Source organism: Vidua macroura, chromosome 5 (genome assembly GCF_024509145.1).
Source record: "Vidua macroura isolate BioBank_ID:100142 chromosome 5, ASM2450914v1, whole genome shotgun sequence".
NCBI classification, from domain to species: Eukaryota; Metazoa; Chordata; class Aves; order Passeriformes; family Viduidae; genus Vidua; species Vidua macroura.
The window spans coordinates 23,702,211-23,717,186 of NC_071575.1; the positions used below are offsets into that span (position 1 = coordinate 23,702,211).

At 42.7% G+C, this 14,976-nt stretch overlaps 1 protein-coding gene across 4 annotated transcripts in view; it reads right to left on the reverse strand.

Moving 5' to 3' along the window:
• Window positions 1–14,976, reverse strand: part of CHST11 (carbohydrate sulfotransferase 11) — a 157,874-nt gene that overhangs the window by 5,418 nt on the left and 137,480 nt on the right. The window lies entirely within an intron of this gene.

Below are 14,976 nucleotides of genomic sequence, written 5' to 3' on the forward strand. Positions count from 1 at the left end.
ATGGTTTATACAGCTATGGCCAGAATAAATGAAGTCCATAGATATTCGTGCAACTCTCCAAGAGAAAGATTGATTCAGATATGATGACCATGCCAGTGCAGGGCTCCTGTGTTTGGTTATTCAGAGGTATCTCTGCATGGCAGAGTTTTGCTGTGCAGCCCTATCCTCACTGCTACAAATACCTTATTACTTATTGAGAATAAACTGCATCAAAGCAACAGTGGGAAGATTTCAATAATGTTATTTACATTTATTTAACACAATTTACCTGTGAATTTCAAAGAACCTTATGCTCAATAATTAATTTAGGCTCAAAGACAAGAATTAATGAATGTATTGACCTTCCTATTTGATAAGCAAGGAGATCTGAGATTCCTTCTTGTATGCTGAGTCTTTCAAAAGTATTTATTTTGTACGTTCTTGTTGAATCAACATGAATCACAGGACACTGAAAAGAAGTATTTGAGGCAATGTAGGCTCTATGCACCTGCTATGTATGTTCCTTTGGTTATAGGGGTCTTTCTCCCTGCCAGTATACCAGAAAAAAAACAGTACATGCCAGGCAAAACCCTTTGTCCTTGGCAAATGATTTTGCACCAGCTTGGGAGTTCATACTGAACCTCCAGTTCCGGCAGTCATGGGTCAAATCTCTGCTTTCAATAGCAGTACTTAGCCACGATTCATATTTTAAAAACCCATCAAAACTCAAAGAACAGAATCCAAATGAACTTTAAAGCCAAAACCGAAATGAAACCCCAAAATGGGACCAAGCCAGTTGCAGGATTTCTGAGCTTTGCAGAGAAAGGAAATAGAAATTGCTTTGTTATAGATTACTGCTAAGAGCCCAGATTTCATCCACCCAAGGGGCAGCAAAAGCTTTTGCAGCACTTGAGCAACAGAGACTCTCCCTCTGTCTGGGCTGTGGTGGGTTGCAGAGAAATATTTCTATGGTATGAGCAACACCAAGGGGCTGGTGCAGCTCAACTCTGGGTAGGAGGACTTTTTTTTTCAAGAGAGTATGTATGTGCCAAGCTTGGGACGTCAGTATTTTGCACAGTGCCACCCACCACTTCTCCTCTGAATTCCCTGATACTTTCCTCATCTCTTTTGCTCCTCTGTTCAGTAAAATGCTGGCTAGTGGTTAAAATGTGCAGTAGCCCAGTGCAACTTTTTTAGACAGCTTGGCTTGACTTTTGTGTGTGTGTGGTATCCCCCTGGATATCTCCCAGGTGCGCTTCAAGGGCAGTTTTACGTTATAGTCAAAGAGATGAGAAATGTGAAATGTGCTTCGTGCTTCCTAGGAAAACTGACTGGCAGGGAGTTTCCAAATTAGATGTTAGAAAGCAGTTGTCAAGGATCACACAGATTTTTAAAGAAAATTATTTTCTGGAAAAAAAAAAAAAAAAAAAAAAAACAACAAAACAACAAAAAAAAAACCCCAAAAAACCAAAAAACAAAACCAAAAAACACACAAAAAACCCCAAAACAAAACAAAAAAACTAAACAAAACCAACCAAACAAAAAAAAAATCCCTACTTCAATTTATGATTCAGAGCAAAACAGAAATAATGGATCTCAACCAGCTCTATACTGGTTAGTTACCAGTCAATAATTTTCAAAGAACTAAACAAAACCCTATGCAAACACACAGACATACAAATTCTCCTTTGCAGATAAAAAGCTGAAATCTCTCCTCCTGCAGATTTTCATCAAAAATCATATAGCACAGGAGTGCTGTTTGCCTCAGGTTTTAGAGTAAAAAAAAAAAAAAAGAAAGAAATGCCTGAATATATTGCTACATTATAATATGTTAATGCACCGTATCTGATTTTCTGGTGCTGTTCTTAGGATAAATACAGAATTAAGTGGATGAGATTCTATGGTCTGTATTAGATAGAAGGTCAGATTTGATAATCTAATGGTTGCTTCAGACCCTAATCTGCAGATGAATCTTTGTAGAGCTGTGCTTTGCTCCTGATTTCATTCCTCCATCAATAGGCTAAGCACTTCTTCCCCATACATTAACATTAATGAGATTTTCAGACATTTAGACTAAGGGGAAAAACGCAGCCTTAGTATTTGCAATTACCAATGAGCTTGTACTACATGAAATTCATTTAGAAGATTACATTTGTGCATTTTCAAGAGGTACTTTCCTCTTGTTCTTTTTAACATGGAAAAAAAATATGAAGAAATGGCATAAAAGCCACATTTACTAAGTATACAGCAACACCCCAGGGTGAGCTGTGCATGTGCTCTGGCCTGCCTGGGGGCACACAGAATGCATATTAAATAGCAATGCAACAGTAAAAGGGGATTGTCTAGTTCTCATCAATGACAGCACCCTTTGGAATGGCTGATGGATGAAGGGCCACGTAGGAAATAGAAAGCTTAACTTCCTTTTTATTCTATCCTACTGACTTCAGTTTACTAAAACAAGAAAAAAGATAAAAGGCCAATCTAGTGACTGCCTTAGAACAATGCCAAGTGTACCAAAGCCCATATCTTCTGCAGTTAACACACCTGATGCACCCTGGAAGGGCTGACCTACCTGCTTCCCCCAGAGACACAGAGTCCTGCTGGCTCTCCTCGAGGTTTGATGGCAACAGCCCTCTTGCTGAAGGAGTGGCTGATAGGAAAGCCACATTGACCCTGCTCTAGTGAAAGGCCAGGTAAGGCATCTGAGAGCCTTTAATGGAATCCTGAAAAAACCACCACACTCTCCTTTGCACAGAGGACATGCTCTGTGGCCCCTAGAGTCTACAGCACCATGGAAGGTAATCATAAGAGCATTTTCAATTTAGTATTTTGAAACTATACATTAATAGTGAGTTAGCTGATGGTAATACAGTTCCTTTTCATTTAAAGTTACAGGCAAGGCCTTAAAGCCACATAACAATTTCACTCCTGAAGCTGATGAGGGGAACTGGAGAAACAGTAAGTTTAAATGAGACTGGAAACACATTTGTTTAAACTAGAGGTCCACTTGGCCAGGAAAATGTGCAAATGTGCTCACAGCTAATGAGGAAAATATAGCCCACAAGTTTAAGCAGCCAGAGAGAAGATCCAAGGAATGGATATCTTTAAACCCATGGATGGTGAAGGACAAGAGAAACAATTAGGGTCATAGACTTTTCTTCCTCCAAAGCTGTAACAGATGTGGCTACAGCAGAGTTGTGAGCATGCAGCTGCTGCCAGGACACTGATGGCCATGCCTGTGCTCATTACCAGAGGTCCCTGCTGACCCTCAGTTCTAGAAACCACAATAAGTAATGGCCTAAATCCACTTTGGGAGAGGAGACTTTTAAGCCTGTGTGCAGATTACCCTGAGAACAGTGTGGGGATGGTGATAAAGTCTGTGCTCGGGTGTATCCTCTGACAGTTCAACTTGGACTTCAAGCCATTAAAGTTTTTTGGGAAGACATCTGATAAAAGCAGATGTTCTCCCCTGAAAGGACTGACAGCAGAGATGCACTTAATCATGTTTTTGTTTTCCTGCCGAAGTTGTAAAGGGGGACAGAGAAGAAGGGCATGTCAAGATCAAAGCTTTCCTTCCTTTTCTGATGCAGCAACCAAGTTGAACAGTGAAGCGGCTTGAGCAGCGGGAGACTTCTAAGCTCAGTGGCATTAAAAGAAGAAAAAGAAAAAAGTAGTCTGGGGACACTCTGATTCCAGAAGCTTCTCATTTCCATCAGTCCCAAAGTAACAAAAGGGAGGAAAGTCCAGTGCACTCTGCCCATGTGGATGTCTCCCGTTCAGTGGAAGGTGGGGGGGTGTGTGTGCGGAGGGGGGCAGGAGGGCATTTTGTGGAGAGCACTAGAGAATAGACTGACCAGAAATGCATATGCTGACCAACTGGCAGTCATCAACTCATTACAGGCAAAGGTTATTCAAGGTAAACCAGAGTAATGAGATGGGAGGTATTTCCTTCTGGTTACTTAAGCACAGCAGGATAAAGTAATCTTTGATTACTTCCAAGACCCTTCCAAGCTTGACGGCCAAGCAGCAAGTACAGATTTAAACACAGGAAATTTTTATTTTATTTTTTTCTGAATATAGTAGCCTACTGAAAACTAGGTGCAGAGATCAATTCAATTCCCAGGTACCTGCACTGAAAGCAGTTTTTTAATAGAAGGCTGGGAATACTGAAGTGTCACTCAAACAGCTCATTAATTAAATTCTGTCTCACTATAAAAATTATGGTGGAAAGCAGTACCCTCCACATTTACCAGGCAGGGTTTTGTTTATTTCTAGTGCATTGCCTGCAGCTAGTTCTGTATTATTGTAACCAGGCTCACAACCAGCCTATGCTGGGACTGCTAACATGCCACTTGATCATGGCAGACTGAAGGGCAAAATTATCCAAATTAGTTTTTCATGGAATAAAGAGGATAAATATTGTGAATGGCATTTGCAGGCCAATTCCTTGCAAAATTGGCTTTTCTCTTCAATTTTGCCTTAACGAAGACTTTGCATCTGCCTTTAATTCTTCAGTTACCTTCATGTTCGGAGGTTTGTTTTCTGTCTTATGCTAGAACTGTGCTAGTTGCTGCAGAGGTCCCCTCACCTGTGGTCCATCAACTAAAAACCAGCTGACATCCAGCTGGGGCTGTCCAGCACTGATAAAACCAGAGCTCATCTCCACCAAATTCTTCTTAATAGTATTTGTTCTGAAGGAGTGTGTATAGCAGCCTCAGAATCCACAAAAAGAAAGGTCTTAAAGTGAGAACTGTCAGATAGACAAACTATAGGTGGCACTAATGGTCCTGGTTGTGTGACATCGAGAGAGTCAGTTGTCTGAAATCTCAGTTATTATCAGCTCTCCTTCCTCCAGCCCATCAATTACACCATCTGAGTTCTAGGAGGTGTTTTTTATTCAATATACAAAATGTTTTTCAGTGTTACTTTTGTTTTCCCAGATGCTAAAAGGGTGGGGGATTTTGAACATGAGGTTACATGCAAGCATGTTTCCAATCCTGTTTTCACATGAAAGGTGTGAATAAGATTCTTGAAACTTCTTGATGGAGAGCTTTGAAGTTACAAACATGGTTTAGACTATTTTAAGACTTGGCTTTTACAATTTGCATCCATAACTACCCCACTTACTGTATATATGTGCTATACACCAAGTTCTAGATTGTATTCTTCAAAATGTTCAGCATTAAACAATAATAGGGGACCAGCAATTTTTCATACTTGACAGTCCAAGCATTTCTCAAATAATCACAAATAATTATTACTATATTACTATATTAACTATATTATATTACTATATTATTACAATATTAACTATAACTATTAATCTGTGTAGATTTCTACAGTTGACAGTCAGACAATTGTAGCTGTGCAAATCAAAACACTGTACCTAAAAGAACAATTGCATTTTCAATAACGGGATTTTATTAAACTGACCTGAATGGCAATATTTTTTTTTAAAGTAATAGCTTTGCAACTTTTCATACTTTGATTTACTTCACATTTCATGGCAAATTAATTTTGACTTAACTTTTTAAAAAACTTTGAGCACTCAAATGAGGAGCATACCAAAAATTAATATTCATTTAGAGAAAGTATATTGTGTGTCCTGAAGATGGAAAGGCTTAACATCTTCCCTGAAAACTTGTGGACAGACAAACTGGAATATGAATTTGCTATGAAAATGTCTCTACAGAGTGACTGGATAACAGAAGATAAAAGTAATACTAACTTAGGAGTGTTTTACCAAGTGAGAACATTTTAGAAGCAAATTATATCCTCTGAAGGAAACTCTTGAAATATTACAAAGCTGTCTTATTTTCTCCATTTCATGCATTGAACCTACTGCCCTATGGAGAAGATTAGGCTGAATACGCTTTTCTCCCCAATTCTTTGTATTGCAAACCAAGATAACCACACAGTTTTCAGTTCCCATTGCAGAGAATGCACCAGGGCTATGAAAAGAAGGATCAAAGCTCTTGAAAGAAAAACAGTCATACACGGTAGCTGCTAACACTGTATTGCCAAAAGTCCCGAATTGCTTGATACATTCCCTCCTTCTCCTTCCTATGCACGTCCGCAACTTTGTCCCTGTGTGTCTGTGTGCGCTTGGAGAAGGGCACAGCAGAGAAGGGTGAGATAATTACTGTGAGGACTACAATGATTTGATTAAACTCCAAACCCACATCAACTTTGGCATTTACTCTTCTTTGACTAGGTACTAGACAAGTATCACTTGGGTGCTAGAAAAAATAAAAACATCACTGAACCAGGCAAAACCTGGCAACAGATACACATGCAGCAACAGATGCTGGTACTATCCTGGGAAAACTTCACAACTAGGTCATCAAGTACTGGCCTTTTCATCTTGGAGAGAAAGTAAAGTACCACAGGGAGGCTAAATGATGTAAATCTTGAAAAATCAGAGACTGACACCAAATGACACAGCTGTATATGAAAACCAGTTTTTTAATCAGGCTAAAACTGTCACACAAGATACTGATCCAGGAAAAAAAGAACCAACTTCCTTCCAATGCCACCTTCTCCTGTATAATCCCAAACATCTTGGGAAGCCTGTCCATTCCCATTCTCCCTAATAGGAGCTATTTGGTATCAGGACTCATACCATACATGGGGTTTGTAAGATAAATGTATACATGTTGTAAAGGATCTCCTCTGAACAAGGAGAGGCAAAAGTTGGAAGTCCCAAGGAAGATCATGCAGAAAGACCTATGGCCTGGCCTTATTGAAGGTGAAGGATGTGCTGATGTGTATGTTGCTGTTCTGAAGCTCTGGGGAAATATTATAAACACGGGGCAGGCAAAACTGAAGTGACTGAGTTTAAGTGCAATACATGCAAGAGGTAAGAAATCTTCACAGATGGCTGGAGAAGTCTTGAGCTGGGAACACTTAAAGAAAGCAATCTTCATGCTGGTGGGCTTACTGGGATTTAATTTATAGAAGATGAGTTTGCAGCTTTGTGTTACGTGTACAAAGAGCACTTTGCATTGTCTTTCCAGCAGCCAAACAAAAGGAGGGGGAGAAAGGCAATAGATGATCAATCCTTTTTTTTTTTTTTCCTCATGTAACAAGAAGAAATGGATGAAACCCCAGGCTGGGACCCCAGCAGCCATGGTGGGGTGAGGGGGATGGAGCTGTACTGCTTTCCCACGGCAGAGGCTCTGCGGTGGGACCTGACCCCTCTGCACTGCCACCACAGCCACTCGCTGCCACTCTGGCACAAAAGGACAGCGCATGATCAATCTCTTTGCTCCTGGCTCATTCTGTAAGTGCAGCGATAAATCACTGTTTGCATGAAAAAGTTGAAAGGTCTGGCTATCATATGAATTTAATTTTAAAATGAAAGCTCTCTGTCCTTTCCCCTCCAACACACACACACACAGGGACACAACCACTGTCCTTTTAACTCTCCTTTCCCAAGGATACACTACTGTTGTCCACAGGTGCTTGGGAAAGGGCCAAGGGCTTGGGCTGTCTCCAAGTCACCAAGGACAGCAGACAGGGTCAAAGAGGCTTCCACTTTTTATCTCACAACTGCCAGGTTACAGTCGGGGCATAGATGAAACATTAACTGGGACAACCCAAACTCAGGGACAAGCACATGGGTTAGGATGCTCAAAGCCAAGCGAGTGACCTGTAGCTGCTGCACTCTGCTATTACATCTTTACTGTGGGAGCTGTAGATATGATCTTCAAGGAAAGGCTTGAGAATTGGTTAGGAAAAGGCATGCCATGGACATCAGCAAATGATGCACCAGGAGGAGCACTGGGCTGGGCATACATGGAGTCAGCCAGGGTGGAGCTGGGAGTAGCCCTTAAAAAACAGAGTAAGAAACAGCATTTTAACATAGCTGGCATCTAGGAGACAATGGAAAAACTGACATTTGTTTCTCTGTTGCAAGAAGCTGTGGTTACAAGGGTGAGATAAACTGGGTGGAGTGAGGAAACAGGATAGAGTAGATACGTAAATACAAAAATACGTAAAAGATTCCACAAGGAGGAAAGGAATAATTTGGACTCAGTCTGGTTAGGACAAGTAGTAACAGAGCTAAACAAGAGAGACTCAGATACAGGATAGATCCCAACAGAAAGGTAAGATACGTCTGAGCTGAAACAGAATGAGGATGTCCAGCATTGGGAACATCCATCGGCCCAAGAAGGAAAAGGGACTCAAATTATCCCACCACACAGGCAGGTGTTATCCTGCAGGTCCTTCAAGCTTTGCAAACGTGGGATGGTGGCTTCTGTAAAGCTAAGCTTACTGTCATAAACCTCAGTATTCCACACACTCCAAGAGCAAGGCTTTCAGCAAACATTGCAGAGCCATACAGGCAGGGCCCAGTCAGTGCTGTGAATGAAACCCTCCTGAGGAAAAGGCAACACCATCCAGAAACTGTATGAAACCCTGCACAGGACGTGGGGAGGAGATACAGGAGGTCTGAATGCCTGGAGCTGCCTGGAACATATGTGCCCTGCTCCCCTCAGCAGCTCTGACCTGGCAGCCAACATTTATGGATTTCTCAGTAACACAAATCCTCCTCCTGTACCTCCAGGTTGCAGCTTAGGTGTCACACAGTCTAGTAGAAATACTTATTTTTTTTCTCAGCAGGATATCTGCTATTTTAAGTGAATACAATTTACTCAGTCCCATGCTAAATCAAGGTAATATGTTTTCAATTTTTAACTCAGTGTGCAGCACACCCAGAGATTTGAAACCCAAATAGGAGAAACAGGAGAGAGTTGCTGCATAGCTGGTTTCCTTACATATAATTCATGGGCTTTAGCAATCCCCTAGAGGAGAGGGGAACCCTGCAATTACATGTTTAGTAACAACATGTGTGTTGTTTAGTTATTCCCCAATCCAAGCAGGCATTTGGTTGGGACAATGGGACACTGTGGGATGTCCCTTCCAATATCTCTGAGCAGGTCAGGTGAATGCTGCTCCTGTGGGCCAGGGATGCAGGTTCAGGCCCTTGCCAAGAAATGCTGTGTTGTTATTTTTAAGGTAAGAGGCTGCAATTAGGAGTGCTGATGCCTGCCATGTGTAACCCTGTAAACTCTGCCCTGTGAGCCTTGCTTCTAACTGGATGGTGCCAAGGTTCAGAGAAGACAGGGAAGAGAGAGCTAATCTCACCCGCCCAGCAGGTCAGTGCCAGAAACAAGAACAGATTGCATCTCCTATCTCAGTATAGCTCTCTTTTCTTGTAATGATCTGGATGAATTCATCCTGGAACAGACTGGCAAAATACCTAAACCCTTTGGGTAATGATTTTCTTCTCCTTGACTAAACTGTCACAAATTAACATTAAGTTTATTTTTCTTCCCCTTGGTAACATTATGTTGTGCTCAGACTAAACCTTGCTGTTCTAAAGTAACTTTTTCTGGCACGTTTGACTGTGCTGCTCACTAATGCTCACAGAAGGTGACTGACCAGTGTTGCTCATTCTCCATGGCCTTAATTACAGTTAACGGGAAACTTTTTACCTTCTGCTGCTCTACAAAAAGAATTAGATGACCTTCTCCTTGAAAAGACAAAAGGCCTCTTATACTAAAATGCTAGCAATCATTTATAATCCTAATTACAACAGGCTTCCCAGGAAACTTTCCTGCTGCAGAATGTAGCACAGAAATTATGGGTTAGTACAAAAAGCCTGCTTCATCAATAGCTTCCTAGGTCTGATTTATTCTTTATTGAGATAAACACCAGTGACTCCAACTCTGAGGGATGCGCAGTGCCAAACAAGCCAGCAGCAGTCCTTCAGCCCAATTATAATTCTGTCAGGATTGGGCCCAAAGAGGGATCAAGACAAAAGTCAGATGATGAACCATGACACAGGAGAGGAAATAATTTGCTTTTTCAATATTTTCTGTTTCTGTTAAAACCCTCAGCTGTTTCAGTCTTTGTGCACCAAAACAAACCCACTGCCATAGCCAACTGCAAGTGATTCTACCTCAGGCTTCTCTGGGAAGCAAAGAGCACATGCATAAGTCTGCTTTCCCTGTTGGCCACTGACACCTCTTCCCAAACACCAACACGCTCCACCCACTGTGCCAGCTCCACACACACAACATCCAGCATTCTCTGGATCTGACCACCAGGCCCTTGCTGGAAACTTCCAGTCCTCCTGGGTTCCTCTACATGCTCAGCACAGAAATAAAAGAACAGAAAATGCACCTAGGTAATCTTCCTTAAATCCTGACAAGCCTAGGGTGACTTGATTACATTTTTAAGCATCTGACTTGCTACATTAATTCTTCTTACGTCAGAGCACGAGGACAATGTTAAAACTCCCTTCTGTCAGCCATTCAAGACAACTGGAAGGTACAAATATTAGCATGATGCCTTATTCATGTTCCTCACCTCTACAGCTGTGTTTACTGTGACTTCTAAGGGTTCTCTGTCTCATCTAATAACAGATCTATTTAGGGACTGCATAGTAAATGTTGCTTTACAATAGAAGAACAAATTCTTAGTGTTTCTTTAAATGGCAGCTAATTTTTTTCAAACTGTTACCTCAAATACAGCCTGAAAGAAATTGCACAGCATCTTCTTTTCCTTTTTTTAAAATGCTCATTCTTTTTTAAACTTCGCAAAGAAAATGAGCAGAAAAGGCCCCTCTGAGCTCAGGCTTCTGGGATCCTTCTCTGGCTGCAGCCAAGTGCTGTCTCCTTGCCCTCTGTTCCTTTCACAGATGTTGAAGGCATGCCAGCCTCTCATCAGATCCCTCTCTATCTGCTGCAAGGGCTGGCTCCCTCTTCCTTGCTCTTGTACCCTTGTCATTTGCCTTACCCCACCTGCAGCTAGAGCATGCCAGCAAAGATCGGAAGAAAGCAGAGCTCCAGGACTGAGTTTTCAGCCAGCTCTTGCTCTGCATGCGAAGCCCCCTGGAGCAGGTCCCTGCCATCCCTGAGCTAACAGGCAGCTCCAGGCAGGGGCCTTGGTGAGTACAGAGGGCACGGGAAGATCGGGAAGATCTCCCCTGTCCCTGAGCAGCGAGGCCCGGCGGAGAGGTGCCAGCCCGCAGCCCGAAGGGATGTGGTCTGACAGCCAGCAGTGAGTCGAGGCATTCAGCTGCAGGGCAAGGGGAGCCAAGAGCGTGTGCTCCGTGAGGCTCTGTGGCAAAGCGCCCGTGTGCTCCATGGAACCGTGCCTGCTGCTGCCGTGGGGAACAGGGCGCCTCTGTCCCGCACACAGCCCGGCCTGTTCCGCCTCCGTGGCTCCTCGGTGGCACAGGGTGAGCTTGGCCTGGAGCTGCTCACAGCAGGGCCAGCTCCTCCTCAGCTCAGGTAGGACACAGAGCCTGGCAGTTTGCACTCGCTGTACTGCTTGTTGTTGTTGTCAGCTACCCCTGACTTCTACTTGCCCACCCTTACCAGTCTGTTATGGTTCTCAGGACTTTTGCTTTCATAAGCTGTTTATTTTCTCTTTGATGAACAAATAATGCCGAGAAGCTGGGCAGGAACGCATGCATCTCCCTCTATACATACCTATGAATATGTATCCTTGCCCACATCCAAGCAGTAAGCATCCAGATGGCACACACAGTTATGTGGGTCACAGACCAGGGCTAATGGGTGCTCCCCAGGCTGTCCTGAAGCACTGAAACACATTCTGATGTGTAAGTAGGTAGGACTGAAAAAATTCAGTGGCAAAGTGAAGGGAAAAAACAGACTTGTTGCTGATTTTTCTTTGTAGGGTGGTGTGAGAAGCATCCATGGTGCCCACTCAGTCAGTGCCTGGAACTGCTGCCAGCTCCCTGTTGATTTCAGTCAAGACAGCAGAGATGTCTGATGGCTCCTAAGAAACAACGGCAGCAGATATGTTCTGGCTTACTGAATAGAGGTTGTCCTTCTCCAGAGCTGCCAGGTGACATGGACTTCGGAGCAGGGAAAAGTGACAAGTACACATAATGTAGGAAGAGCTGATATTCCTGACAGAAGTAGTACACCTAAATTACAGTTTCTTGCTAAGAGAGCTGTCATTTTAGACACTCTGCAGGAACTTCCACCCACTGGATCCATGAATGAAGAGCTCAAGGTTTCTCCTCCAACCTGCAGCATTGCCTGCAGGACATCTCTTCTCAAGGCAGGGAGAGCTGCCAAGTGCTTCTGCCCTCCAGCTCATGGGGGTGCTTCCATGGCACAAATGCCTCCTGCCTCCACAAACACGCTGACAATGAACAGCGGATTTTGCCCTTTGAACGTATCCTGTCTTTTATGAGATATATCAGCACAGCTGACCTAGGGATTAACAATGACATCCAAACTGCTTTCGACTGTCTTAGTTTTGCATTTCAAATATAAAACTGATTTCATTAAAGTCTGCTTATCCTGTTGTTTCTAAACCCCTTCTTATGGTTGACCCTAGCTGGAGCAGGTCACTGCACGAAGGCCCATTTGTAAGGACCATACTTAAACACTTTTGATCTGGTGTTTGCTCTATGTCCATTCCTGCAATCCATCCCATGGGTATCTTCCACTGATGTGTATCCCAGCTAGCACAAGCAGGGAAGTCTCACAAAGCCTCTTCCCAACTTCTCCTGTTTTTAGAGATATTCATTTCCTGCTTCATCACTTAACTGTATCTCTGGCTTTGTTTGTTTAAAAACAAACCTTGTTCACAGGGGAAGGCAGTACATGGGATTCACTGCTTTCAGGAACAAACTGTAATTTCATTCAATTTATTCTGCTTTCCCAGGCACACTCTTACTCCAGCTCTCCATCATCTCTCTTTATGCACCTGCAAGTCCAAACCCACAACTTCAGTCCCTCTTCCCAGTGCCCTTCAGAAGTGGTTATGACCCTTTAACTCACCTTATTAACACCACTGTGTTCACTCAGCCCCTGGTTAATGTGATAGAGGGTCTAAGGTAATCCCAGTTATTTTAAGGTTAGCCTAAACTCTTCCTTCCACCTGATCTTCTTTTCCACTTCTGCCTCTCACTGATCTTCTCTCTCTCTCTTTGATTGTTCTCCATTTAACAACCCCTTTTGCAAGCTGCCCTAAACACCACTGGAGCTTAAATTAAACTTCCAAACCCATGGGAGGGCTGGGAGATGAGTGGGGGAGATGCAAACATTTTCAAATGAAGACATGGATGTTAAACAGGATGAGTAGAAGGCTGCTCCAAAACACAGGTATTCTTAGGAGACTGAGCTAAAGCAGCTACCATACACTGCTACTTTAAACCTGATGGAGAACATCTGCTCCTGTTTTGCTTTTCATGATTCATGCCCTCTGGTCTGCAGCTCTGGAGAGAGAAGGACCACCTGAGCAGAGACAAACTGCTGGTTCACTCAGACAGTTTCCAGGAGGAGAAAACACTTGCCAAGATTAACTGAGAAAACCTGAACTGCTCAACAGCCCGCTAAGCTATGAGGAGCCTGCACATCAGTGTAACAATGGTTTTTGTTCCATCTTCACCCATTGCAGACAGGATTGGGCCCCTCCCATCCTCCGGACCCCACTCAGTTTTTGCGGATCAGCTGAGATCAGTAAATCTCAAGGCCACATCCTCAAAGTGCAGCTTGTTAGAAGCACTGTGAGATCTCTCAGCTCCCTGTGGTGAGTAGTGGAGTGGAGCAGACCTGAGTCCACAAAAACATGGGCATATTTTAGTTATGACCAGACTCTTTAGGGACTGAAGGCAGCAGATGTATGCTCAGTGGGAATAAATGCTTATTCCCAAATAAAGCTCAGCTAAACTGCAGAGGGATCTGCAGGTGTTGGCAGGATGGATAACTTCTCCTGAGGCTGCACCTGGAGCCACTATTGCAGATCAAGGTCTGGGATAAAAATAACACTCAGTACTTATCTGGTATTTTTTCAACCTACAAACTTTAAAGCATCATCCCCACTTTCCAGATGTGAGAAGCCAGCCACAAAGAACCAGTTCAGTGCTGCTGCATTCTTCTACGATCTTCACAAGCTGAACCTTGTCCTCTTCCAACACCTCTTCTCTGTCCAAGGGCAACTGACAGGCTCAAGACACAGCAATCTAATGCTATCGGCACTTTCAATTTTCTGTCACCTTGCTTTTTTCTTAAGAGGGGAAATGAGATTTATTTTTCAGCACTGATTCCTGGTACTGCTCTGGGAGAATTTCAGAACAAGATGTATCTTCAAATATTTGTCCTCCCTGAGGTTTCTAGTCCTTTCTGTTACAGACAGGTTAAGTAAACGGATTAAACTGGATACTCAAGATCCAGACTGAGAAAGTGTGGCAGTAAAGAATGCTGGAATCAGTAGATTACAGATATTCAAAGCATTCAGTTTAGCCTTACACCTTTCCCTCCTTGTCATTTCTTCTCTGAACAACACTGAGGAGATTCACCTTTGGATGTAACTTCCATAGCAACTTGGTGTCTACCAGAAATCAGCAACAGACATTTGGCACTGCCCATTGCAAAATATTTATCATGTTCTGCAGTAACGCATATAGCTTTCTGTTTATCAAAACAACTATCTTAAATGCCACTGAGATCTCACAGAAAGTCATCAGAGTTAAGTACAGTCAGAGCACTCCTAGATGTACCAGGATTTTAAAAATCACTTGAAGTACAAAATAGAAGGGTTGCATGTGTTGGTCTGGTTTTTGATTTAATAATATGAATTTGCCACAGCACCAAAAATCAACTGAAAAGAAAAACCAAACCATAAAGTTCACTGATCTAGAAAGCCCTTAGAAAAAAAAAAAAAAAAAAAAAAAAAAAAGTTAGATTTTTTTTTTAAATACTGATTCAGTGCAGACAAGAGAAGGGTGAGAAGCAAACAGTTCATCTGGAATAAGTGGACAATATTAAGCCAACCAGTCCAATTTGGAGAAGTAGCATCAAGAAGCTGGTTAGTGGGTACAGCTTGAATGAAGTACTACAAATTTGCCTACCTGTTTCAGCCTACCATAACTTACTCACTGGTACTAAAAATAACTAGAAACACAGCAGAGAAGGTGAAGGAAAATGTGAAGGAAAACAAGCAGTC